The sequence below is a fragment of the Podarcis vaucheri genome (genome assembly GCF_965113315.1).
Source record: "Podarcis vaucheri genome assembly, chromosome: 1".
Lineage (NCBI taxonomy): Eukaryota > Metazoa > Chordata > Lepidosauria > Squamata > Lacertidae > Podarcis > Podarcis vaucheri.
Window position 1 is genome coordinate 112937 of NC_138759.1, and position 24681 is coordinate 137617.

General features: G+C 49.5%; 1 long non-coding RNA gene across 1 annotated transcript; it reads right to left on the reverse strand.

The window, feature by feature from the left end:
- Positions 1–1451: 1451 nt before the first annotated feature.
- Positions 1452–9583, reverse strand: LOC309529102. The gene is made up of 2 exons (XR_014218077.1): positions 9503–9583; positions 1452–1734 (listed from the first exon to the last, which is right to left on the reverse strand). It is a non-coding gene; the product is annotated as an uncharacterized lncRNA (long non-coding RNA).
- Between the last annotated feature and the right edge of the window lie 15098 nt (positions 9584–24681).

Consider the following 24681-nt stretch of genomic DNA (forward strand, 5'->3'; position numbering starts at 1 on the left):
TCTTCCGGTCTACAGATCCTGCACTGATCGTCTTCTCTGCTTCCCCAAGTTTGCCTGGTCCTCTTTTCAAGCCCCCCCAGACTGGCGGTTACCACTCCTTCTCACCAGCGGAAAGTCGTCTCCTGCATGTGCAAATAGGACCTTCCTCCAAGCTGGGCTCCCAATAGTTCAGGCCTAGGCAAACACAGCCCTCCAGCTGTTTGGGGACTCCAATGCCCATCACCCCTGACCTGCTGGTCCTGTTAGCTAGGGATGATGGGAGCTGTAGTCCCAAAGCAGCTGGAGGGCCAAGTTTGCCTTTGTCTGTGATAGTTAATGGCAGTTCCCCTCAACCTGAACCCTTCTACATGCTCCCACCAGCCCCAGGCAGCATATGGTCCAGAACATTTAGAGGGCACCAGGTTGGGAAATCCTGGTTCACGCTGCGCAACATCAGACCAGGGTGGATAAAAATCAATGACCCATTATTTTTTTTAATGGATTTCTTTGATTTAAATCACATTTTTAAAAAAAATTAAATTGGATTTCTAAAATAAAATGCTTTTAGAGGAAAAATCTTTCGGAATATATTTTTCTATTTAAGTTGCATTATAGTCCAGAGGCTATTCACTGGGAAGTAAGGATTTATTTTAAGTTTTTCATATATGCTAAAATTTAGTCTAAGAATATTTTTTAAAAATGTTTAACTACATCATGGATATATAAGCTATAATGTTATTGTTTTAGTTAAATAAATTGTTTAAATTCTTATTAAGGAAATGATTATTTTTCTCCTTCCAATAAGGTACAGCAGAAAAGTTGTCCAAATATACAATGGTACCTCAGGTTAAGAACTTAATTCGTCCCGGAGATCTGCTCTTAACCTGAAACTGTTCTTAACCTGAAGCACCACTGTTAGAGGTATCGGTTGGTTGCTTGAGAGCAATCAGGCAATATGGCTCAAGAGTCTGTTTTCAAGCTTTCTTCTTAGTGATCAAAACTTTTAGAATGCAGAGCGCCTCTATTCCGTGTCTTGCTCATTCACGGGCAGAATCTGAGAGTGGGCGGCCCTTCAACCTTCCCCAGCAATTTCTTGGCGCCCAGTCTGCGCCTCCCCTCTCTGCGCGGAAGCCTACTGCACAAGGAAGGCTTGGGTAATGGGGGACCCCCCTCCTCCCCGCTTTGCTCAGGCAAGGTGTCCAGGCACCGCCTTGCCTCCTCCGACCCCTGCATCTCCTCTCCTTCCTCCGCTGAGGAACTGCTGCTTCCCACCATCTTTGGGGGCTCTCTGTAATCCACCCGGCTTTTCCCCTCTCGCCCCTGAGCCGATGGCAGTTCTTAACCCGAGGTACTATTTCTGGGTTAGCGGAGTCGGTAACCTGAAGCGTCTGTACACAGTTAACTTATTATACCCCACAATAATTTCATAATTATCTGTCTATGCATTTCTAACAGTATAACCAAATCAGTAGTAAAAACTACTCTGGAAATTTATTATTCCCAAAATGAAACCTTCATCTGGTTGTAAATATTAAGATTATACAAGCAAGAATGTAAAAATATGTTTTAAATTGATTTGATTTCAATCAAATCCACCCTGCATCACACACACCTGGGGAGATGTCTGGAGGTGTTGGAGGATGGTGTCCAAAATCTCCTTTTCATCCATCCTCTCCATAGCTTCTGGGATTGTTCTTCCTCCCCCCAGCATTTTCTTACCCATCCACAGGAACTTGAAGTTTTCATCAGAGAGTTCTTCAGAAAGAAAGAGAGAGAGGGGTGAGTAAATGAGGCGGATGAGAGGGAAAGGTACCGTATTTTTCCATGTATAACACGCCCCCATATATAAGATGCTCCATATTTTTGGGCACTCAAAATTTGGAAATGGGGGCAGATTGCCAAGACTTGTTAAGCTTTTTTGGGGAGGGGTTGCCCAGAGTGGTTGAGTTTTATTTGGGGGGAGGGAGCCATTAATCAAATTGCACAGTTGCAGGCATCAACCACCAAGTCACCTATCGTCTGCCAGTCGACAACAGCCCTTTCCACAGCAAAGAAATCACGGCTGGGAATCTGCTCCTGGCAGCTACAACCAAGCGCCCGTCCCCCCTCAGCACTCCCCCTGTAGAAGAGGAGCCCCAATTTGACACTTGATTTGGGGGGTAAAAAACCTCGTCTTATACACGAGAAAAGACGGCAAGTTCTTCCTCAGGGGGCTTCTCGCCTGTTGCAATGAGCGGGTGCATGCCATATCTGAACAGGGATCATAGAACTGTAGCGTCTGAAGGGACCTGCGGGGTCACCTAGTCCAACCCCCAGCAATGCAGAACAGGGGCAGCCACCCGGAAGTCCCTGCTCCATGTTACACGCCTCATAACAAGGAGGGGTGGGGTGGGGGGGACTTGCACCCAGACATCAAGGAAACCAAGAGAGACCCCAGCCTTGTATCATAATAATAATAATTTATTATTATTATTATTTATACCCCGCCCATCTGGCTGAATTTCCCCAGCCACTCTGGGCGGCTCCCAATCAAGTATTAAAAACAATACAGCGTTAAATGTTAAAAACTTCCCTAAACAGGGCTGCCTTCAGATGTCTTTTAAAGATAGGATAGCTACTTATTTCCTGCACATCTGAAGGGAGGGTATTCCACAGGGTGGGCACCACTACCGAGAAGGCCCTCTGTCTGGTTCCCTGTAACCTTACTTCTCGCAATGAGGGAACCGCCAGAAGGCCCTCGGAGCTGGACCTCAGTGTCTGGGCTGAACGATGGGAGTGGAGACGCTCCTTCAGGTATACAGGACCGAGGCTGTTTGGGGCTTTAACACTTTGAATCATGCTCGGAAACATACTGGGAGCCAATGCAGATCTCTCAGAACCAGTGTTATGTGGTCCCGGCGGCCGCTCCCAGTCACCAGCCTAGCTGCCACATTCTGGATTAATTGCAGTTTCTGGGTCACCGTCAAACGTAGCCCCACGTAGAGCACGTTGCAGTAGTCCAAGCGGGAGATGACTAGAGCATGCACCACTCTGGCGAGACAGTCCGCAGGCAGGTAGGGTCTCAGCCTGCGTACCAGGTGGAGCTGGTAGACAGCTGCCCAGGATACAGAATTAACCTGCACCTCCATGGACAGCTGTGAGTCCAAAGTGACTCCCAGGCTGTGCACCTGGACCTTCAGGGGCACAGCTACCCCGTTCAGGACCAGGGAATCCCCTACACCCACCCGCTCCCTGTCCCCAAAAAACAGTACTTCTGTCTTGTCAGGATTCAACCTCAATCTGTTAGCCGCCATCCATCCTCCAACCGCCTCCAGGCACTCACACAGGACCTTCACCGCCTTCACTGGTTCTTTTTCTTGTGTGTGTGTGTTTCTTTGTGGCTGGTTAGCTGTTTTCCCTGTGTAAAGGTCAGAGGGGGCAGGGTTTCTGTTGAGGCAGGGGATTAGCTGTGGGAGGAGCTTATCAGAGTCTGAAGGGCAGCAGTTGAAGAAGGAGCAAGAAGGGTTTTCTTGTGTGTGTGTGTTTCTTTGTGGCTGGTTAGCTGTTTTCCCTGTGTAAAGGTCAGAGGGGGCAGGGTTTCTGTTGAGGCAGGGGATTAGCTGTGGGAGGAGCTTATCAGAGTCTGAAGGGCAGCAGTTGAAGAAGGAGCAAGAAGGGTTTTCTTGTGTGTGTGTGTTTCTTGGTGGCTGATTAGCTGTTTTCCCTGTGTAAAGGTCAGAGGGGGCAGGGTTTCTGTTGAGGCAGGGGATTAGCTGTGGGAGGAGCTTATCAGAGTCTGAAGGGCAGCGGCGCGCGCCTAGTGGCGCGCGCAGTTATACCCATCTTTTAGATTTAGGGGAGCTAGTCTCAAACGTTTGTTGGGGGAGACCTAGGTTTTTTTTGTGTGTGGGGGGGGGAAGTTATTTGTCCTGTCCTCAAGCTTTTTATAATGGAGGACCTCTGTAGCCACCCCCAACGACACGATCTCAAGATGGAAGGGGAGGGAACAGCTGCAGTCGCCTGTGATTCCTGCGCAATGTTTGCCATCTTGCCAAAGGTTGCAGGCAGCTTTACCTGCAGCAATTGCATGTTGATTGCCCTTTTAAAAGACAAAGTCCAGCAACTGGAGGAACGTGTAGCTACGCTCCAAAGAATTAGAGAGCTGGAGCTCTTCTTGGAAGCAACAGAGCACACCGTCTCCACCAGGGAGGAGACAGGGGACTCCCCTGAGAAGGAGGCTAGTTCACCAACACAGGAGCCAGATATATGGAGAAACGTGACTCAAAGAAGTAGGAGGCCCAGGGTTCACTCTGATTGTTTAGAAATACACAATCGCTTTGAGGTCCTCTCCCCTAGCATGGAAGACGAAGAGCAGACTCCATTTGAGGATCTCTCCCTCATTACAGTCGATCAGGTATATGAAGACGAGCAGCAAAGTCAGTCCTCAGGGAATGTGCAGGCGACCTTGGAACGGACAGCTCACGGAAGAACCCCGACCAAACCCAAGAGGAGGCGTGTAGTGGTGATAGGGGATTCCCTACTGAGGGGAACAGAAGCAGTGATCTGTGGGCCTGACAAGATGTCTCGGGAAGTGTGCTGTCTCCCCGGGGCTAAGATCCAAGATGTAACTGAACGACTGCAAGGAATCATAAAACCCACTGACGAATACCCCTTCCTCTTGGTTCATGTGGGAATCAATGACACTGCAAGCAATAGCCTCCAGAAGATCAAAAGAGACTACGAGGCTCTCGGCAGGAAATTGAAGCAACTAAATGCACAAATTGTCATCTCGTCTGTCCTCCCAGTTGAACGACGTGGCCCAGGGAGAGAGGGGAAAATAGTGGAAGTGAACAGCTGGCTTCGCAAATGGTGTAAACAGGAACGGTTTGGATTCTTAGATCACGGACTGCAGTTTCTTGAAGATGGACTTCTGGCAAGTGATGGGCTGCACCTCACAACGGTTGGGAGAAATGTTTTTGCCAAAAATCTCAGAAACCTCATCAGGAGGGCTTTAAACTGACTAATGTGGGGGAGGGAGACAGTGCTCCTGAAGGTAGGAGTCTATCAATTAATGAAGATGATCATCCAAATGTCATAGACCAAATGGAGCAAACAGCACGCGGACCTAGTGGAGGGAGGAAAAAATCCTTAAATAAGAGACACGGGGGAATGATTAATGGACTTCAATGTCTGTACACTAATGCGCAAAGCATGGGAAATAAACAAGATGAGCTTGAGCTCTTGGTACAGCAAACTAAATATGACATAATAGGCATCACTGAAACCTGGTGGGATAAGTCCCACGATTGGAATGCAATAATGGAGGGATACAATCTATTTCAGAGAAACAGACCAGACAAGAAAGGAGGAGGAGTGGCGTTATATGTCAGGGGTGTGTATACCTGTGAAGAGATCCAAGATTTAGAACCTCAAAGCCAAAGTGAGAGCATTTGGGTCAAAATTAAGGGAGAGAAGAATAACAGAGACCTCATTGTGGGAGTTTACTATAGATCCCCAAGCCAAACGGAGGACATAGATGATGCCTTCCTGGAACAGATGGCCAAGCATGCAAAAGGAAGGGAGATAGTAGTAATGGGGGACTTCAATTACCCGGATATTTGTTGGACGTCAAACTCAGCCAAGAGCATAAGGTCAAACAGATTCCTCACTGGCCTTGCAGACAACTTCATTGTCCAGAAAGTGGGAGAAGCAACAAGAGGAACAGCCATTTTAGACCTGGTCCTAACCAATGTTGATGACCTGGTTAGTGGGGTAGATGTGGAAGGATCATTAGTCGCGAGTGATCATGCTCTTCTGAAGTTTACTATACAGCGGACAGTAGCAGCCAAGCATACTAGGACTCAATTTCTTGACTTTAAGAAAGCCGACTTCATAAAACTTAGGGAAGTGCTGGGTGAGATCCCATGGACAGCAATACTAAAAGGAAAGGGAGTTCATGATGGCTGGGAGTTTGTTAAGACGGAGATAGTAAAAGCACAACGTCAGGCAATACCAATGAGACGAAAACATGGAAGGTGCCTAAAGAAACCAGGGTGGCTATCTAAAGAACTTTTAACTGAATTAAGATTAAAAAAGGATGTGTACAAAAAATGGAAAAGGGGGGAAACCACCAAAGAGGAATTCAAACAAATAGCCAGCACGTGTAGACACAAAGTCAGAAAAGCTAAAGCACAGAATGAACTCAGGCTTGCTAGAGAGGTTAAAAGCAACAAAAAAGGCTTTTATGGGTATGTTCGTAGCAAAAGGAAGAACAAAGAAACAGTGGGGTCACTCAGAGGAGAAGATGGTGAAATGCAAACAGGGGACACAGAAAGGGCTGAACTCCTCAATGCCTTCTTTGCCTCAGTCTTCTCTGATAAAGAAGACAATGCCCGACCTGAAGAATTTGAAGCAAATGATTCAGCAAAGGAAACACAGCCCAGAATAACTAAGGAGATAGTACAAGAATATTTGGCTAGATTAGATGTATTCAAGTCTCCAGGGCCAGATGAACTGCATCCAAGAGTATTAAAAGAACTGGCAGATGTGATCTCAGAACCACTGGCAGTCATCTTTGAGAATTCCTGGAGAACAGGCGAAGTCCCGGCAGACTGGAGGAGGGCAAATGTTGTCCCTATTTTCAAAAAGGGGAAAAGAGAGGACCCAAATAATTACCGCCCAGTCAGTCTGACATCAATAGCAGGGAAGATTCTGGAGCAGATCATTAAGCAAACAGTCTGTGAGCACCTAGAAAGGAATGCTGTGATCACCAATAGTCAGCATGGATTTCTGAAAAATAAGTCATGTCAGACTAACCTGATCTCGTTTTTTGACAGAATTACAAGCCTGGTAGATGAAGGGAACGCAGTGGATGTAGCCTACCTTGATTTCAGCAAAGCATTTGACAAGGTGCCCCATGATATTCTTGTAAAGAAGCTGGTAAAATGCGGTCTTGACTATGCTACCACTCAGTGGATTTGTAACTGGCTGACTGACCGAACCCAAAGGGTGCTCATCAATGGTTCCTCTTCATCCTGGAGAAGAGTGACTAGTGGGGTGCCACAGGGTTCTGTCTTGGGCCCGGTCTTATTCAACATCTTTATCAACGACTTGGATGATGGACTCAAGGGCATCCTGATCAAATTTGCAGATGACACCAAACTGGGAGGGGTGGCTAACACCCCAGAGGACAGGATCACACTTCAAAACGACCTTGACAGATTAGAGAACTGGGCAAAAACAAACAAGATGAATTTTAACAGGGAGAAATGTAAAGTATTGCACTTGGGCAAAAAAAATGAGAGGCACAAATACAAGATGGGTGACACCTGGCTTGAGAGCAGTACATGTGAAAAGGATCTAGGAGTCTTGGTTGACCACAAACTTGACATGAGCCAACAGTGTGACGCGGCAGCTAAAAAAGCCAATGCAATTCTGGGCTGCATCAATAGGAGTATAGCATCTAGATCAAGGGAAGTAATAGTGCCACTGTATTCTGCTCTGGTCAGACCACACCTGGAGTACTGTGTCCAGTTCTGGGCACCACAATTCAAGAAGGACACTGACAAACTGGAACGTGTCCAGAAGAGGGCAACCAAAATGGTCAAAGGCCTGGAAACGATGCCTTATGAGGAACGGCTAAGGGAGCTGGGCATGTTTAGCCTGGAGAAGAGGAGGTTAAGGGGTGATATGATAGCCATGTTCAAATATATAAAAGGATGTCACATAGAGGAGGGAGAAAGGTTGTTTTCTGCTGCTCCGGAGAAGCGGACACGGAGCAATGGATCCAAACTACAAGAAAGAAGATTCCACCTAAACATTAGGAAGAACTTCCTGACAGTAAGAGCTGTTCGACAGTGGAATTTGCTGCCAAGGAGTGTGGTGGAGTCTCCTACTTTGGAGGTCTTTAAGCAGAGGCTTGACAACCATATGTCAGGAGTGCTCTGATGGTGTTTCCTGCTTGGCAGGGGGTTGGACTCGATGGCCCTTGTGGTCTCTTCCAACTCTACGATTCTATGATTCTATGATTCTATGATTCTATGAGAGGTAGAGCTGGGTGTCATCTGCATACTGATGAACACCCAGCCCAAACCCCCTGATGATCTCTCCCAGCGGCCGCATGTAGATGTTGAAAAGCATGGGGGAGAGGACAGAACCCTGAGGCACCCCATAAGTGAGAGCCCAGGGGTCTGAACACTCATCCCCCACCACCACTTTCTGAACACGGCCCAGGAGGAAGGAGCGGAACCACTGTATGACAGTGCCCCCAGCTCCCAACCCCTCTAGACGGTGCAGAAGGATGTTATGGTCGATGGTGTCAAAGGCCGCTGAGAGATCCAGCAGAACTAGGAAACAGCTCTCACCTTTGTCCCTAGCCCGCCGGAGATCATCAACCAGCGCAACCAAGGCAGTTTCAGTCCCATGGTGAGGCCTGAATCCCGATTGGAAGGGATCCAAATGGTCTGCATCCTCCAGGCATGCTTGGAGTTGTCTGGCAACCACCCACTCAATCACCTTGCCCAAGAATGGCAGATTTGAGACTGGGCGATAGTTGGCCAAATTGGCCGGGTCTAAAGATTTTTTTTTTAAGAAGCGGTTTAATGACCGCCTCTTTCAGTGGGTCTGGGAAGGCTCCCTCACAGAGAGAAGCATTCACCACCCCATGAAGCCCATCGCCCAGCCCTTCCCAGCTCGCTTTTATTAGCCAGGATGGGCAAGGATCCAGGAGACAGGTGGTTGGTTTCACTCGTCCAAGCAGCCTGTCCACATCCTCGGAGGTAACAGATTGGAATTGATCCCATGTAACAGGACTAGACAGAACTCTAGCACTCTCCCGCCCTGGCCCTGCTCCCACAGTGGAGTCTACCTCCTTCTGAATCTGAGCGATTTTATCTGCAAAAAACTTTGCAAAAGCATTGCAGATCTTGGGGTCCCTACCAGGCCCCGGTGGTACAGGTGGTTCCGATAGATTGCGAACCACCTGAAAAAGTCTCCTGCTGCTGTTTTGTGCAGATGCAATGGAGGCGGCGAAGAAGGCCCTCTTTGCTGTCGCCATTGCCACTTGGTAGGCTCGACGTTGAGCTCTAGCCCGTGTCCAGTCTGATTCAGAGTGAGTTTTCCGCCACCGGCGCTCTAGCCGTCTCAACGATTGTTTCATCACCCTCAGCTCCGGGAAAAACCACAGGGCTGTCCGGGCTCCATGCAATCGGAGAGGGCGCTTCGGAGCCAGACAGTCAATAGCCCTGGTTAACTCCGCATTCCAAGGGGCCACCAGGGAATCAGCCGAGAGGCCATCAACTTGGGATAAAACATCCCCTACCACTCTCTGGAAACCAGTTGGATGCATTAAGTAGCGGGGTCGGACCATCCGAATCGGTCCCACCTCCCTGCAGAGGGGAAGGGTCGCGGAGAAGTCCAGTTGTGCCAGGAAGTGATCTGACCATGGCACTTCTTTTGTTAGTGTCAGATCACCAACATCCGTAGAGGTAAACACCAAGTCTAAGGCCAAGGGGAACCCAAAAGGGATCTGGTTCTGCCTACTCACCTGGGAACGCTGGCCCAGAGTCCGCAAGGCTCTTCTTTTTTGAGGGCCGCTGCTGGCTTGGGTCTTGCTTGCTGGGCAGGGACAAGGGCCGCTGCTGTCTTGAGTCTTCCCTGCTTGGGTCTTGCCTGCTGTCTTGCCTGCTTGCCTGCTGAAAAGTGCTGGTCTGGGGCTGCCCCAGCCCTGGCAAGACTAGGGGTCTGGCCTCTGCCGCCCTGGCCTCTGCCGCTGATGGTGTAGGCTTCGCCAATGGCGGCAGTAGGGCATCGGCCTCTTCCTCAAGTGAGGGGTAGATCTTGTTTTTGGGTGCAACTTGATTTTTCCTCCTGCCCTCTGTGGCTGATGTTGAAGGCTTCGCCAATGGCGGCAGTAGGGCATCGGCCTCTTCCTCAAGTGAGGGGTAGATCTTGTTTTTGGGTGCAACTTGATTTTTCCTCCTGCCCTCTGTGGCTGATGTTGAAGGCTTCGCCAATGGCGGCAGTAGGGCATCGGCCTCTTCCTCAAGTGAGGGGTAGATCTTGTTTTTGGGTGCAACTTGATTTTTCCTCCTGCCCTCTGTGGCTGATGTTGAAGGCTTCGCCAATGGCGGCAGTAGGGCATCGGCCTCTTCCTCAAGTGAGGGGTAGATCTTGTTTTTGGGTGCAACTTGATTTTTCCTCCTGCCCTCTGTGGCTGATGTTGAAGGCTTCGCCAATGGCGGCAGTAGGGCATCGGCCTCTTCCTCAAGTGAGGGATAGATCTTGTTTTTTTTTTTTCTTTTTAGAAAAAAAGGCATCCTGCAAGATGCAAAAAGATTAGGAATTATTGGGAAATGATATATATATAATGAATTGAAAAAACTGTGTAAAAAGACTTTTGTTAAGAAACCAGAAGCATTCCTTCTAGGAATTTTAGACCAAGATGTAAAAAAAGAAAACTGGGAATTATTTATGTATGCAACAACAGCGGCAAGAATTTTATTAGCACAAACTTGGAAGACAGAAGAAATACCCACGAAAGAACAATGGCAAGGGAAACTTATGGAATATGCAGAACTGGCAAAACTAACAGAAAAATTACATGAAAAGGACAACAAAGACTTTAAAAGAGAATGGGAACCATTTACAACATATATGAAGAGGCAACATAAAGAAATGGACTCATTGGCAGGGTTTGAGTGAACAATCACAACTGTCTACAACAAAAAATAAGACTATATGTATTGAGGAAATTTTGGGGAAACATCAAATACGCAAGGTGAACAATAGGGAAATAAAACAAATGTGAGTATGAGGGAAGTCCAGGGGAGGAGGGTCGAAATATGAAAAATTGTTAAAGATATAGTGTTAGAAGTAGAATCCATGGAAAAATCAATAAAAAATTATTTTAAAAAAATAAATAGAATCTCTGGATAAGAAATTGTCATTTTTAGGTAATCTGTTAAGACTGGAATATGATATTCCAGTTTTGATTGCTGGAAATTTAGCAATTGGGAAATATTACCCTGGATATTGATTCTGGGAATGATTCAAAGTATTTGGTATGGTATTTTTATTTGTAAACATTGAAATGAGGAAGTCTTTTTACTCAGAGTGAGAAGGATGACCAAATATTTGGCAGACCTGGAAATAGCAAGCTCATGTAGATCCAAGGGGGGAGGAAGTGGATACCGTGGAAGAATATTGTAAAATTTGTGGAGGAAAATGATCTGACATGATCTACTATTGCAGCCTGGTTATCTCTTCCTAATTCTGGGTGCTGTGTTTTATTATCTTCAATATCTCTTGTGAAAAGGTCTTTTAATGTACGGTCAGTAAAAGCCTGGATGTAAGGCCTGCCTTTTGTGTGAATAGTTTTGTTTTAGTTTTCTCATTATGGGTGGATCCCAGGACAGACTAGGTCTGGCTGAAGGTCTGCCCTGAAACCTTGCTGGAAGGATCTCCCCTTGCTGGGCCACTTTGCAGGAGTCGACTCCTGCAGGCGGCTTGTCTTGTGTGCGGGTGGAGGTGCGCTGCCTGCAGAAGTGGACCCTGGGACTAGCTACCTGGGAAACCTCTGTGCCTGAGGACGCCACAACTCCTGCAGCCTTTTCAGGCTTTGCCCTCGGGTGGGAAGAGCACTGCACCCGAGAGAGGGAAAGGGGAGCCAAACAGGCACTCAAGGGATAATGTCAGAGAAAAAGCTTTATTTCTACCATCCGGGATTGGTAGAAGGAGCTAGAGTGATAACTTCACAAACAAGCACGAGTTCACAGCCATTTGCATAGAGCATATATTCCCCCCCCTCAGTTCCCTCCCCCTTCTCCCCCTCCTCAGGAGTCTTGCCTCACGAGTTTCCCTGAGCATGAACAGAAAGCTCTTTTTTTAAAAAAAAAAAATAATATTTATTGCTTTTCCAACAATTTAAACACTACAAAAAAGGGGAAAAAATGGACAATACAATACAACACAAAAACGCGACATAACACTAATACATAACTAATACATAACTAATACATAACATTAACACATTAAACTAACAAAACAAAACAAAAACAGTTTAAAACACATCACATTTCAATATCTTATCTTTCATTCACTTATTTCCACGACATCCTCACACCTCCCTTTTTGTATTCCACTTCTATTAATTGTTTCAGCAATTCCTTTCCATCTTCCTCTGTTTTCTATCCTATAATTATCTTAACACATTCTAACCTTATTTTTTCCTTTAACACTCTATTATCTATTTATACTTAATTCCTTATAACATTTCTACTAAAGCCATATAACTTCATTCCAACATTTTTCTAACATTCATTAGAAAAATGGAGTGTGCCAAGGAGTGTGGTGGAGTCTCCTTCTTTGGAGGTCTTTAAGCAGAGGCTTGACAACCATATGTCAGGAGTGCTCTGATGGTGTTTCCTGCTTGGCAGGGGGTTGGACTCGATGGCCCTTGTGGTCTCTTCCAACTCTAGGATTCTAGGATTCTATGATTAATTTTACAGTATTTCTGTAAATAGTCTTTAAACTTTTTCCAGTCTTCTTCCACCGACTCTTCTCTCTGGTCTCGGATTCTGCCAGTCATTTCCGCCAGTTCCATCAACTTCATCTGCCATTCTTCCCGGGTGGGTAAATCTTGTGTCTTCCAATACTTCGCGATGAGTATCCTTGCTGCTGTTGTAGCATACATAAAAAAAGTTCTATCCTTCTTTGGCACCAATTGGCCGACCATGCCCAGGAGAAAGGCCTCTGGTTTCTTAAGGAAGGTATATTTAAATACCTTTTTCATTTCATTATAGATCATCTCCCAGAATGTCTTAATCCTTGGGCATGTCCACCAAAGGTGAAAGAATGTACCTTCAGTCTCATTACATTTCCAACATTTATTATCGGGCAAATGGTAAATTTTTGCAAGCTTGACTGCTGTCATGTACCACCTATAAATCATTTTCATTAAATTTTCTCTTAGGGCATTACATGCTGTGAATTTCATACCTGTGGTCCATAACTGTTCCCAGTCAGCCATCATTATGTTATGTCCAACATCTTGTGCCCATTTAATCATAGCTGATTTCACCGTTTCATCCTGAGTGTTCCATTTCAACAGCAAGTTATACATTCTTGACAGATTCTTGATTTTTGGCTCTAACATTTCTGTTTCCAATTTTGATTCTTCCACCTGGAAGCCAATTTTTTTGTCCAAGTTATATGCCTCCATTATCTGGTAATAATGAAGCCAATCTCACACTTTATTTTTCTATTTTTCAAAGCTCTGCAATTTTATACTGTCTCCATCTTGTTCCAGAATTTCCCAATATTTCGGCCATTTGCCCTCCATATTGAGTTTTTCCTGTGCCTTCGCTTCCATTGGTGACAACCATCTTGGGGTTTTCTTTTCTAACAAATCCTTATATCTTATCCAAACATTAAACAATGCTTTTCTGTCAGGGAACTGCCATCAGAGGCACGGGAGAAGGAGAGGGTCTCTGATTCTGCAGGAGAAGGTCCCAGCGCTAGGGGGAGACTCAGCTGGGAAAAAGGGGAAGAGAATGAGTGTAACACCAGGGATCCAAGAGAGCAACGGGACAGGGAGGTGCAGGGGCTCCAGGACTCTTCGTTGGAAGTTAGTGAGGAGAGCCCAAGCACCCCGCTGCCCACGCCCACCCTGCGCAGGAGACTCCCGCGCAGTGAGAGGCGGAGACGATTGGGCGTCAAACAACTCTTATGTTGGCAACGCTTTAAGAAATGCCCACAGACAGATTCTACGAGTGACTAAGGGCAGCCACGCTACTATGGGCTGCGTAGTCCGGAGGGTTTAACCAGGCAATCTAATGCTCAAACGGAGCAGGATTACGCACGAGTAACTCCCAACCATTATATTTTCTAACAATATGATTTTTAAACGCTTTATGTGCTTTGACCTTATCGTACCACAAATATGCATGCCAGCCAAATGCATTATTAAAACAACTTCTTGAAACAATCCATCTTATCCAAAATTTGCAATGTTTGAAATAAAAACAACATCCTTGGCAATACATTCAATTTTATCACAGCAATTCGGCCTAACAATGATAACTTCAAATTTGTCCATATTTCTAAATCCTTTTTCACTTCAATCCAACATTTATTTATAAATTCACATTTTTGGCAGTCATGTTAACCCCTGAGTATTTCACTTTCTTAACCAATGTTAGTCCTGTCTCCTCCTGAAACTTTTCTCTCTCGTTCACAGTTAAATTTTTCTCTAAAACCTTAGTTTTCATCTTGTTCAACTTAAAACCTGCTACCTGTCCAAATTCTTGGATCAGTTCCAATACCCTTTTAGTACTAGATTCTGGCTTCTGTAAAGTCAATACTAAGTCATTGTAAAGTCAATACTAAGTCATCAGCAAATGCTTTCAGTTTGTACTGTTTAGCTCCCACTTGTATACCTTTAACCTTTTTGTCCTTTCTAATCATATTTAACAACACCTCAAGGACCGATATAAAAAGCAATGGAGAAATTGGGCAACCTTGTCATGTCCCTTTCTCAATCTTAAACTCTTCTGTCACTACATTGTTCACAATTAATTTTGCCTTTTGTTCTGAATAAATTGCATCTATACCGTTTTCAAAACCTTGACCTACCCCCATCCCCTGTAGATTCTTCTTCATAAAACTCCAAGAGATGTTGTCAAAGGCTTTCTCTGCATCCACAAATATCAAAACTGCCTTAGTATTGATATTCACTTGTAGTTTTTCTAGAATATTAATCATATTCCTCATATTGTCAGACAAGTGTCTGCCCGGGAGAAAGCCCGCTTGGTCTTTATGAATTTCTTCTACTAACACCTTTTTTAATCTTTTAGCCAAAATATCTGCAAAAATTTTGTAATCCACATTAAGCAACGATATGGGGCGGTAGTTCTTGAGCTGTGTCTTTTCAGTCTCTGTTTTTGGTATAAGTGTTATGTAAGCTTCCTTCCACGACTCTGGTGCCTTTCTCCCTTCCAATATTTCATTGCAGACTTCCTTCAATGGTTGTATTAACCATTCTTTCAAAGATCTGTAATATCTTGAAGTCAAACCATCTGGTCCTGGAGATTTACCTAATTGCATGTTCTGAATGGCCCCTTCCACCTCCTGATCCGTTATTTTGTAGTTCAACATTAGCTGTTTTTCCTGAGAGATTTTATGTAGTCCATTTATTTTCAAAAATCGATCAATGTCCGTTTCTTTCTGCTTCTCCTGTGTATAAAGTTGTTTAAAATACCTCTGAAAACACTTCCTGATCTCCACTGGGTTCTGTATATTCTTTCCTTCCACTTCCAAGTTCGTAATAGTATTGAGTTTTTGTCTTTTTTTCATTTGCCAGGCCAACAATTTTCCACACTTATTTGCCGATTCAAATGTCTTTTGCCTCATTTGTTTAATCTTCCATTCTATTTCCTGATTCATCAGCTTCTTATATTGTACCTGGTATAACTTTATCTCTTTCAAGATCTCCTGTGACTTTGGTTTTGCTCTCAGTTTCTTCTCTCCTTCCTTTATTTTCCTCAGGATTTTATCCTTTTTTTCATTCTGAGTTCTCTTCTTAATTGCATTCTATTGTATTAAGAATCCTCTCATAACCACTTTGCTTGCGTCCCAAATCACTCTTTTTTCCACTGTAGTATTCATAGAATCATAGAATCATAGAATCATAGAGTTGGAAGAGACCACAAGGGCCATCGAGTCCAACCCCCTGCCAAGCAGGAAACACCATCAGAGCACTCCTGACATATGGTTGTCAAGCCTCTGCTTAAAGACCTCCAAAGCAGGAGACTCCACCACACTCCTGGGCAGCAAATTCCACTGTCAAACAGCTCTTACTGTCAGGAAGTACTTCCTAATGTTTAGGTGGAATCTTCTTTCTTGTAGTTTGGATCGTGTCCGCTTCTCTGGAGCAGCAGAAAACAACCTTTCTCCCTCCTCTATGTGACATCCTTTTATATATTTGAACATGGCTATCATATCACCCCTTAACCTCCTCTTCTCCAGGCTAAACATGCCCAGCTCCCTTAGCCGTTCCTCATAAGGCATCGTTTCCAGGCCTTGGACCATATTGGTTGCCCTCCTCTGGACACGTTCCAGTTTGTCAGTATCCTTCTTGAATTGTGGTGCCAAGAACTGGACACAGTACTCCAGGTGAGGTCTGACCAGAGCAGAATACAGTGGCACTATTACTTCCCTTGATCTAGATGCTATACTCCTATTGATGCAGCCCAGAATTGCATTGGCTTTTTTAGCTGCCGCGTCACACTGTTGGCTCATGTCAAGTTTATGGTCAACCAAGACTCCTAGATCCTTTTCACATGTACTGCTCTCAAGCCAGGTGTCACCCATCTTGTATTTGTGCCTCTCATTTTTTTTTGCCCAAGTGCAATACTTTACATTTCTCCCTGTTAAAATTCATCTTGTTTGTTTTGGCCCAGTTCTCTAATCTGTCACGGTCGTTTTGAAGTGTGATCCTGTCCTCTGGGGTGTTAGCCACCCCTCCCAGTTTGGTGTTGTCAGGGTTGCTTCCAGATCCTAGCTCACAGAGGATCACGCCAGCCAGCGATCATTAAATAAAAGTCTTTATTGAGTTACAGTCTCCATTCTCAAGCTGCTGCGCGCAACTCTACGTCTTATGCTTAGATCGGCGAAGCTCCGTCTGAGTCTCCGCCCCTTGTGCACCAACTTAATATCCTAGCCCTGCTCCACCTTTTCCGCCTGACAGTTCTCCTCTGGGTCCCTCTGCCCCCCGGGGTCTCTTCCTTCCGGGATTCTTCTGACGCTGACCCCCCGGACCCTTCTGTCTCCTTGCGCCGGGCTTTAGGACCTGGCTCCCTTTCCGGGCTGCCTACTGCGCCACCTTCCTGTGCATTTGAACTTGGCGCGCGCGCCCAACCTTCCACCTTCCGTCTAACCATCTCTTCGCTCCCCGATGGAGGTGTGGCCACTCCTGACTCGTGCCCTCCCTCCTGTTGTGAGCTGCCAGCGCTTGATCCCTGGCGCCCTTCCTCATCCCTGCTCTCTGGCGGTGACGCTGGTCCCGATTTCCAACTGCTCCCCTCTGAGTCCCCTCTGGCTCTATCTTCCTGGGGTGTCCCCCTAGTCTCCCCCCTTGCCCTGGCCACTGGTGCTCCTTTTTGTGAATCTTCTGATTCACTGGAAAGACTCGGAGATCTCGGGTCGTCGTCATCACTCATCTTTTCTTCTGCCTCCTCCCCCTCGCTCTCTGTTTCCTCCCTTTCCCTCGCCTCTGCTCCTGAACCCCTGACATCCATCCCCCCCTCGAAGCCCCCTCTTCCCCCCTCCCCGCCTTCCGGTGCTGGAGCTGGGTGCTGCCGTGTCAAGGGAACGAATGTCGGGTACAGTTCGCTTCCCGTGGCGGGTCTCCATCTGAAGTCCTCCGGTTCTTCCTCCCTGCTCTCGTCGACGACGGTCACCTCTGCTTCCATCTCTGTGCCGCCGTGCTCGAAACCCTGGTCGTCCCCGAAAACGTCCATGTCCGTCTCTCCCTTGCTTCCTTCTGGAGGCGTTGCTCGTCCTGGACCCTCCAGCCACTTCCTGCGCCACTGCTCCTCTGGTCGATCATCCCACCAATACGAGGGTTCTGAAGCAGATCCCGAGGGCGACCCCTCCGGGGAACTGGCGTCTCGTGTCGGTTCCTCATCCGAGTCGAACCCCCGGAACGTGCTGGCTGAAAGCGTGGGCGTGAAAAGCCAGTCGTCGAAAAAGTCCGCTGGCATTGGCCTATGCGGGAAGAGGGCATGAAACTCTTCCTTGAGCAGAGGTTCGTCTAAAGCGTAGCCCGGCACCCAGCTGTTGGCACTGGCCGGGGTGCCCTCCTTAGCGAGAAGGTATTCTACCCCCTCTTCCCCCCATCTGGAGTCCAAAATCTCCGTGACTTCATTGATGCGCACCTCCTGTGCCACTCCCCGTTGCCCGGTTCCCTCTCGGAGCGGACTCGGCGCCGTTCCTGGTTCCTGAAATCTGTGAGGTGCCTTGTAGGGAGTGAGCACCGATCTGTGGAACACCGGATGCATCCTGGAACCCTCCGGAAGCGCCAGCCTGAAAGCCACCGGGTTGACCTGCTCTTCGACTTGGTAGGGCCCCAGTTGCTTATGCCCTAGTTTCTTCTTGGCCAACGACCTGGCCGGCACTGCGTGGGATGCTAACCAGACCCAGTCTCCCACATGGATCTCTTCGCCAACCCTTCTGTGTTTGTCTGCCTGCACCTTGTATGCGTGTTTGGCCAGCTCCAGGTGCCGCCGCAGCTGATCGTGAACCTCCTGCAACTCCGACGCGAACGCATCTGCTGTCTGCGGCTCCCCCTCCACCAGTCTTTCCAGTCCCGGGAAGGTTCTGGGGTGCCTCCCATTGTTGGCGAAGAACGGCGTGACCCCCGTGGACACGTGCTTCGTGTTGTTGTAGGCGAACTCGGCGAGCGGCAGGTAATCCACCCACGTCGCAGGCTGTTGATTCGCATAGCATCTCAGGTACTGCTGCATGATGGCATTGACCCGCTCCGCTTGCCCGTTGGTCTGCGGGTGTCTCGCCGACGCCAGGTTGATCTTGACGTTTAGGAAGCCCATCAGCTTCTGCCAGAAATTCGAGATGAACTGCCGCCCGCGGTCGGACAGAATAGACCGTGGCAGACCGTGAACCTTGAACACGTGGTCTATGAACAGTTTGGCGGTTTGTTCCGCCGTGGCCACCTTTGCACACGGGACGAAATGTGCCATCTTGGAGAACAGGTCCACCACCACAGCCGTCTTGCCCCTCGAGCTGGGCAGATCCGTGACGAAATCCAGGGCGACTCTCTCCCATGGTTCGACCGGAGTTTGCAGCGGTTCCAACAGTCCGGCCGGCGGTCTGTGCACTGGTTTGGCCCTCTGGCAGGTGTCGCACCTCGCCACGTAGTCCGCGACCTCCCCTCTCATTCCGGGCCACCAGAAATCCCTGGCGACTAATTCCACCGTCTTCTCCTTGCCAAAGTGCCCGGCAGTGGGCGCGTCGTGCAGCTGATGCAGTACCTTGGCACGAAGTTCGTCTCCCGGCACGTAGATGGCCCCTTTACGGATGAGCAATCCATCTCTCAGCTGGAACCCATCGGTCGCCGCCGTGCCCCTTTGCATCTCTGCCATCTTAGCTTGCGCGAAGGAGTCATTCTGCAACGCTCGTCGCACCGCCTCCAGGTCCACTATCGCCGCAGCGCACGCCCACACTGTTGGTGTGAAGATGTGCATGGCGGCCGCTGGCGTGGCGTCCTCCAGATACTGTGGCTTACGGGAGAGCGCGTCCGCCATGATGTTGGTGTCCCCCGGGACATACTCTATTCGGAAGTCGAAGTTCGCAAAGAACTCAGCCCAAAGTATCTGCCTCTGGTTCAGGAACTGTGCCGTGCGCCAGTGCTCCAGATTCTTGTGGTCCGTGCATACCTGCACCGTGTGCTTGGCGCCGATCAGGAAGTGCCTCCACGCTTTGAATGCTGCATGAATGGCCAGCAACTCCCTGTCCCAGATGGTGTAGTTCTGTTCGGACTTGCTGAGCTTCCTGGAGTAAAACGCTCCCGGCCTCCAAACCCCCTGCGGGTCCTTCTGCAGCAGGACGGCTCCGACGGCCCTATCTGAGGCGTCGGTTTCAACCCTCATCGGCCTGCTGGGGTTGACATGAAGCAGCTGTTCTTCCGACGCGAAGAGACGCTTGAGTGCCTGAAAGGACTGCTCCGCCTGCGCTGTCCAGAGGAACTTCTTTTTCTTGGAGCTGAGCGTGTCCGTGATGGCCGCTGTCTGCATAGCAAAGCCTTTGATAAACTTGCGATAGAAGTTCGCGAAGCCGACAAACCGTTGGACCTCCTTCCGGTTGCGTGGGCTTTTCCAATCCAACACCGCTCGAACCTTGGTGCTGTCCATGGCGAGCCCCTTGTCAGACAACTTGTAGCCCAGGAAATCCACCCCCGTTACGTCGAATTGGCACTTCTCAAGCTTGGCGTACAGCCTATGTTGCTGCAGCCTGCTCAGCACTTCCCTGACGTGTCTGTCATGCTCCTGCTGCGATTCCGAAAAGATCAGGATGTCATCCAAGAAACAGACGCACGTCTTGTAGAGGAGCCCCGCCAACACGTGATGCATGAAAGCTTGAAAAACGTGGGAGCCATTTTGAAATCCAAAAGGCATAACTCTATATTCGTAGGTGCCCAGGGGCGTGAACATGGCTGTCTTCCACTCATCTCCTTCCCGCATGCGAATGAGGTTGTACGCCCCTCGCAGGTCCAACTTGGTGAACACGCTGCCCTTGCGTACTTTTGCGAGGAGGTCGTCGATTCGGGGCATGGGGAAGTCCGATGGCTTGGTCACACTGTTCAAAATGCGGTAGTCCACCACGAGTCTTTTTTGGGGCGTGTCTCGCTTCTTAACAAAGAATACCGGACTGCCCCCCGCTGCCCTGGACTCTCGGATGAAACCGCGCTCCAAATTATGATCTATGAACTCTTTGAGTTCCTGCAGTTCGTCCTCAGACATGGAATACAGCTTCCCTTTGGGCAGCGCCGCCCCCGGCAGCAGGTCAATCTTGCAGTCATATGGTCTGTGGGGGGGGGCAGCCTGTCTGCCTCCTTCTCGCAGAAAACCTCCAAAATTTCTGCGTATGTCAGGGGTTCAGAAGCAGAGACGCAGAGAAGGGTGGAAACAGAGAGCGAGGGGGAGGAAGCCGAAGGGAGAATGAGTGATGATGACGACCCGAGATCTCCAAGCCTAAGCAGTGAGTCAGAGGACTCCCAAAAGGGAGCCCCAGTGAGCAGAGCAAGGGGGGGATCCGGGGGGACACCCCAGGAGGAAGGGAACAGAGGAGATTCAGAGAGCAGCAGCTGGAAGTCGGGACCCACGCTCATAACTGAGGGCGGCAGCAGCTGGAAGTCGGGACCCACGCTCAAGACTGAGAGCAGCAGGGAGGAAGGTAGCCAGGCATCGGGTTCCGGAGGCTGTCAGCAGGAGGGAGGGCACGAGTCAGGGGTGGTCACGCCCTCCTCAGAGAGCGAGGCAACGGTTAAGAGGAAAGTAGAGAGTTGGGCGCGCGCGCCAAGTTCAAATGCAGCGGAAGCTGGAGCAGTAAGCAGCCCGGAGAGTGAGCCAGGTCCTAAAGCCCGCCGCAAGGAGGCAGAAGGATCAGGGGGGTCAGCGTCAGAGGAGAGTAGAAGGGAGGAGGCCCAGGGGGGCAGAAGGACCCAGAGACGTAGGGAGAGGCGAAGGAGGTGGAGCAAGGCTAGGGTATTAAGCTGGTGTGCAAGAGGCGGGGACTCAGACGGGTCTTCGCCGACCTAGAGCAGAAGGTGTAGAGCTGCACGCTGCAGTTCGGAAATGAAACCTGTAACTCAATAAAGACTCTTTTAAAGTGGACGCTGTGTGGCGTGGTCCTATGTGAGCTGGGACCTGGTAGCAGCTCTGACAGTAAGACCCGTCTCATCAAAGCTTCAGAAACCTGAAACCTCGCAGCGGGAGCAGAAGCCGCTAGGGGAGGAAGAGGGGTGTCTGTAAGCGAGCTCACAAAGGTTAGCAAGATGACGGAAGAACAGAGGATCTCCGCGCTGCAAGAGGCAGTGACCCAGTTGTCCTCAGAGGTATTGGCTTCCAAGAAACGGGAGGAGGAGACTACAGCCGTCTACAGAGACCTACACGCCAGGTTTGAAATGCTTGTTAAGCAAGGGCAACCGGGACCCAGACCGGAGGGCGTGGGATTGGCACGGAGAGCAGGAGGGCTTGTGGCTCACTTCGATGGGACTTTGCAACAGTACCCTAATTTTAGAGCAGCACGCTATACAGCTATTGCCTGCCACTCTGCCCCTGCAAGTCGTCACAGTGGATGGCAGAGAGTTGCTAGGGGGGCAGGTGGTGAAGCAGACGCCACCGATGGTGATGCGCCTTGGCAACCACAGGGAAGTCATCAGTTTTAATGTCACCCAACTGTCGGACACGCCCATTGTGTTGGGCATGAGTTGGCTGGACAGGCACAGTCCGACACTGGCTTGGTACCAGAGACAACTGATCTTCGGCTCCTCTTATTGCGCAGAACACTGCATCCTGCCCCGACGGGAGGGAGAGGAGGAGGAATCACAACTGCAGTTGGGAACGTTGCAAGCGGTCCCCCACAAATACGCGAGCTTTTTGGAGGTCTTCTGCGAGAAGGAGGCGGACAAGCTACCCCCTCACCGGCCATATGACTGCAGGATTGACCTCCTACCGGGGGCGACGCTGCCGAAGGGGCGGCTATACTCCATGTCTGAAGATGAAATGCAGGAACTCAAACAGTTCATCGAGCATAATCTGGAGCGTGGCTTCATCAGAGAGTCCAAGGCAGTGGGGGGCAGTCCCGTTTTCTTCGTGAAAAAGAAAGACACGCCCCAAAAAAGACTAGTTGTGGACTACCGCCTTTTGAACCAGATGACCAAACCGTCTGATTACCCCATGCCCAGGATTGACGACCTCCTCGCGACGGTGCGCAAGGGACGCGTGTTCACCAAGTTGGACCTGCGAGGGGCGTACAATCTCATCCGCATGCGGGAGGGCGATGAGTGGAAGACGGCCATGTTCACACCGCTGGGCACCTACGAATACAGAGTTATGCCCTTTGGATTACAAAATGGCTCTCACTGTTTTCAAGCTTTTATGCATCACGTGTTGGAGGGACTCCTCTACAAGACATGCGTCTGCTTCCTGGATGACATCCTGATTTTCTCTGACTCGCAGCAAGCTCACGACCGAGACGTGAGGGAGGTGCTCAGCAGGTTGCAACAACATAGACTGTACGCCAAGCTGGAGAAGTGCCAGTTCGACACGACGGAGGTGGATTTCCTGGGATACAAGTTGTCGGACAAGGGGATAGCCATGGACAGCACCAAGGTTCGTGCGGTATTGGATTGGAAAAGCCCGCGCAACCGGAAGGAGGTCCAGCGGTTTGTCGGCTTCGCCAACTTCTATCGCAAGTTTATCAAGGGGTTCGCGATGCAGACGGCAGCAATTACGGACACGCTCAGCTCCAAAAAAAAGAAATTCATCTGGACGGAGCAGGCGGAACAGTCCTTTCAAGCGCTCAAGCATCTCTTCGCATCGGAGAAGCAACTGCTGCATATCGACCCCAGTAAGCCGTTGAGGGTAGAGACAGACGCGTCAGACAGAGCCGTGGGAGCTGTCCTGCTGCAGCGAGACCCGCAGGGGGTGTGGCGGCCGGGAGCGTTCTACTCCAGAAAGCTCAGCAAGTCGGAGCAGAACTACACCATCTGGGACAGGGAGTTGCTGGCCATTCATGCAGCTTTCAAGGCGTGGAGGCACTTCCTAATCGGCACCAAGCACACGGTGCAGGTCTGCACGGACCACAAGAATCTGGAGCACTGGCGCACGGCTCAGTTCCTGAACCAGAGGCAGATACGTTGGGCGGAGTTCTTTGCTGACTTCAATTTCCGAATAGAGTACGTCCCAGGCGACACCAACATCATGGCGGATGCACTGTCCCGAAAACCGCAATACCTAGAAGAGGTGACGCCAGCGGCGGCCATGCACATCTTCGCACCGACGGCGTGGGCGTGTGCCTCAGCTACAGTAGACCTGGATGCGGTGCGACGTGCATTGCGGGACGACTCATTCGCGCAAGACAAGATGACGGAACTGCTCAGAGGCACGGCTACCACGGACGAGTTCCAGGTGCGGGACGGCTTGCTCCTACGCAAAGGGGCTGTCTATGTACCAGGAGACGACCTTCGCGCCAAGGTACTGCAACAGTTGCACGACGCACCCACGGCCGGTCACTTTGGCACAGAGAAAACGATGGAATTAGTCGCGAGAGACTTCTGGTGGCCCAGGCTGAGAGGAGAGGTCGCGGACTACGTCGCGAGGTGCGACACCTGCCAGAGGGCCAAGCCGGTACACAGACCACCGGCGGGACTGTTAGAACCGCTGCAAACACCGTTTGAACCGTGGGAGAGGGTGGCCCTGGACTTTGTGACGGATTTACCCAGCTCGAGAGGCAAGACAGCTGTGCTAGTGGTGGTGGACTTGTTCACCAAGATGGCACATTTCATTCCGTGTGCGAAGGTGGCCACGGCGGAACAAACCGCCAAACTGTTCATAGATCACGTGTTCAAAGTGCATGGCCTGCCACGGTCTATCCTGTCCGACCGCGGACGCCAGTTCATCTCGTCTTTCTGGCAGAAGCTGATGGGTTTTCTAAATGTCAAGGTCAATCTGGCATCAGCAAGACACCCGCAGACCAACGGGCAAGCAGAGAGGGTCAATGCCATCATGCAGCAGTACCTGAGATGCTATGCCAATCAACAGCCTGCGACGTGGGTGGATTACCTGCCGCTAGCCGAGTTCGCTTACAACAACACGAAGCACGTGTCCACAGGAGTGACGCCGTTCTTTGCCAACAATGGGAGGAATCCCAGAACCTTCCCGGGACTGGAGAGAGTGGGGGAAGGAGAACCACAGACGGCGGACGCGTTCGCGTCAGAGCTGCAGGCGGTCCACGATCAACTCAGACGGCAGCTGGAGCTAGCTAAACACGCCTACAAGGTGCAAGCTGACAAGCACAGGCGGGTTGGCGAAGTGATCCAAGTGGGAGACTGGGTCTGGTTGGCAGCCCACGCAGTGCCGACCAGGTCGCTTGCCAAGAAGAAGTTGGGGCACAAGCAGATCGGTCCGTACCAAGTCGAAGCGCAGA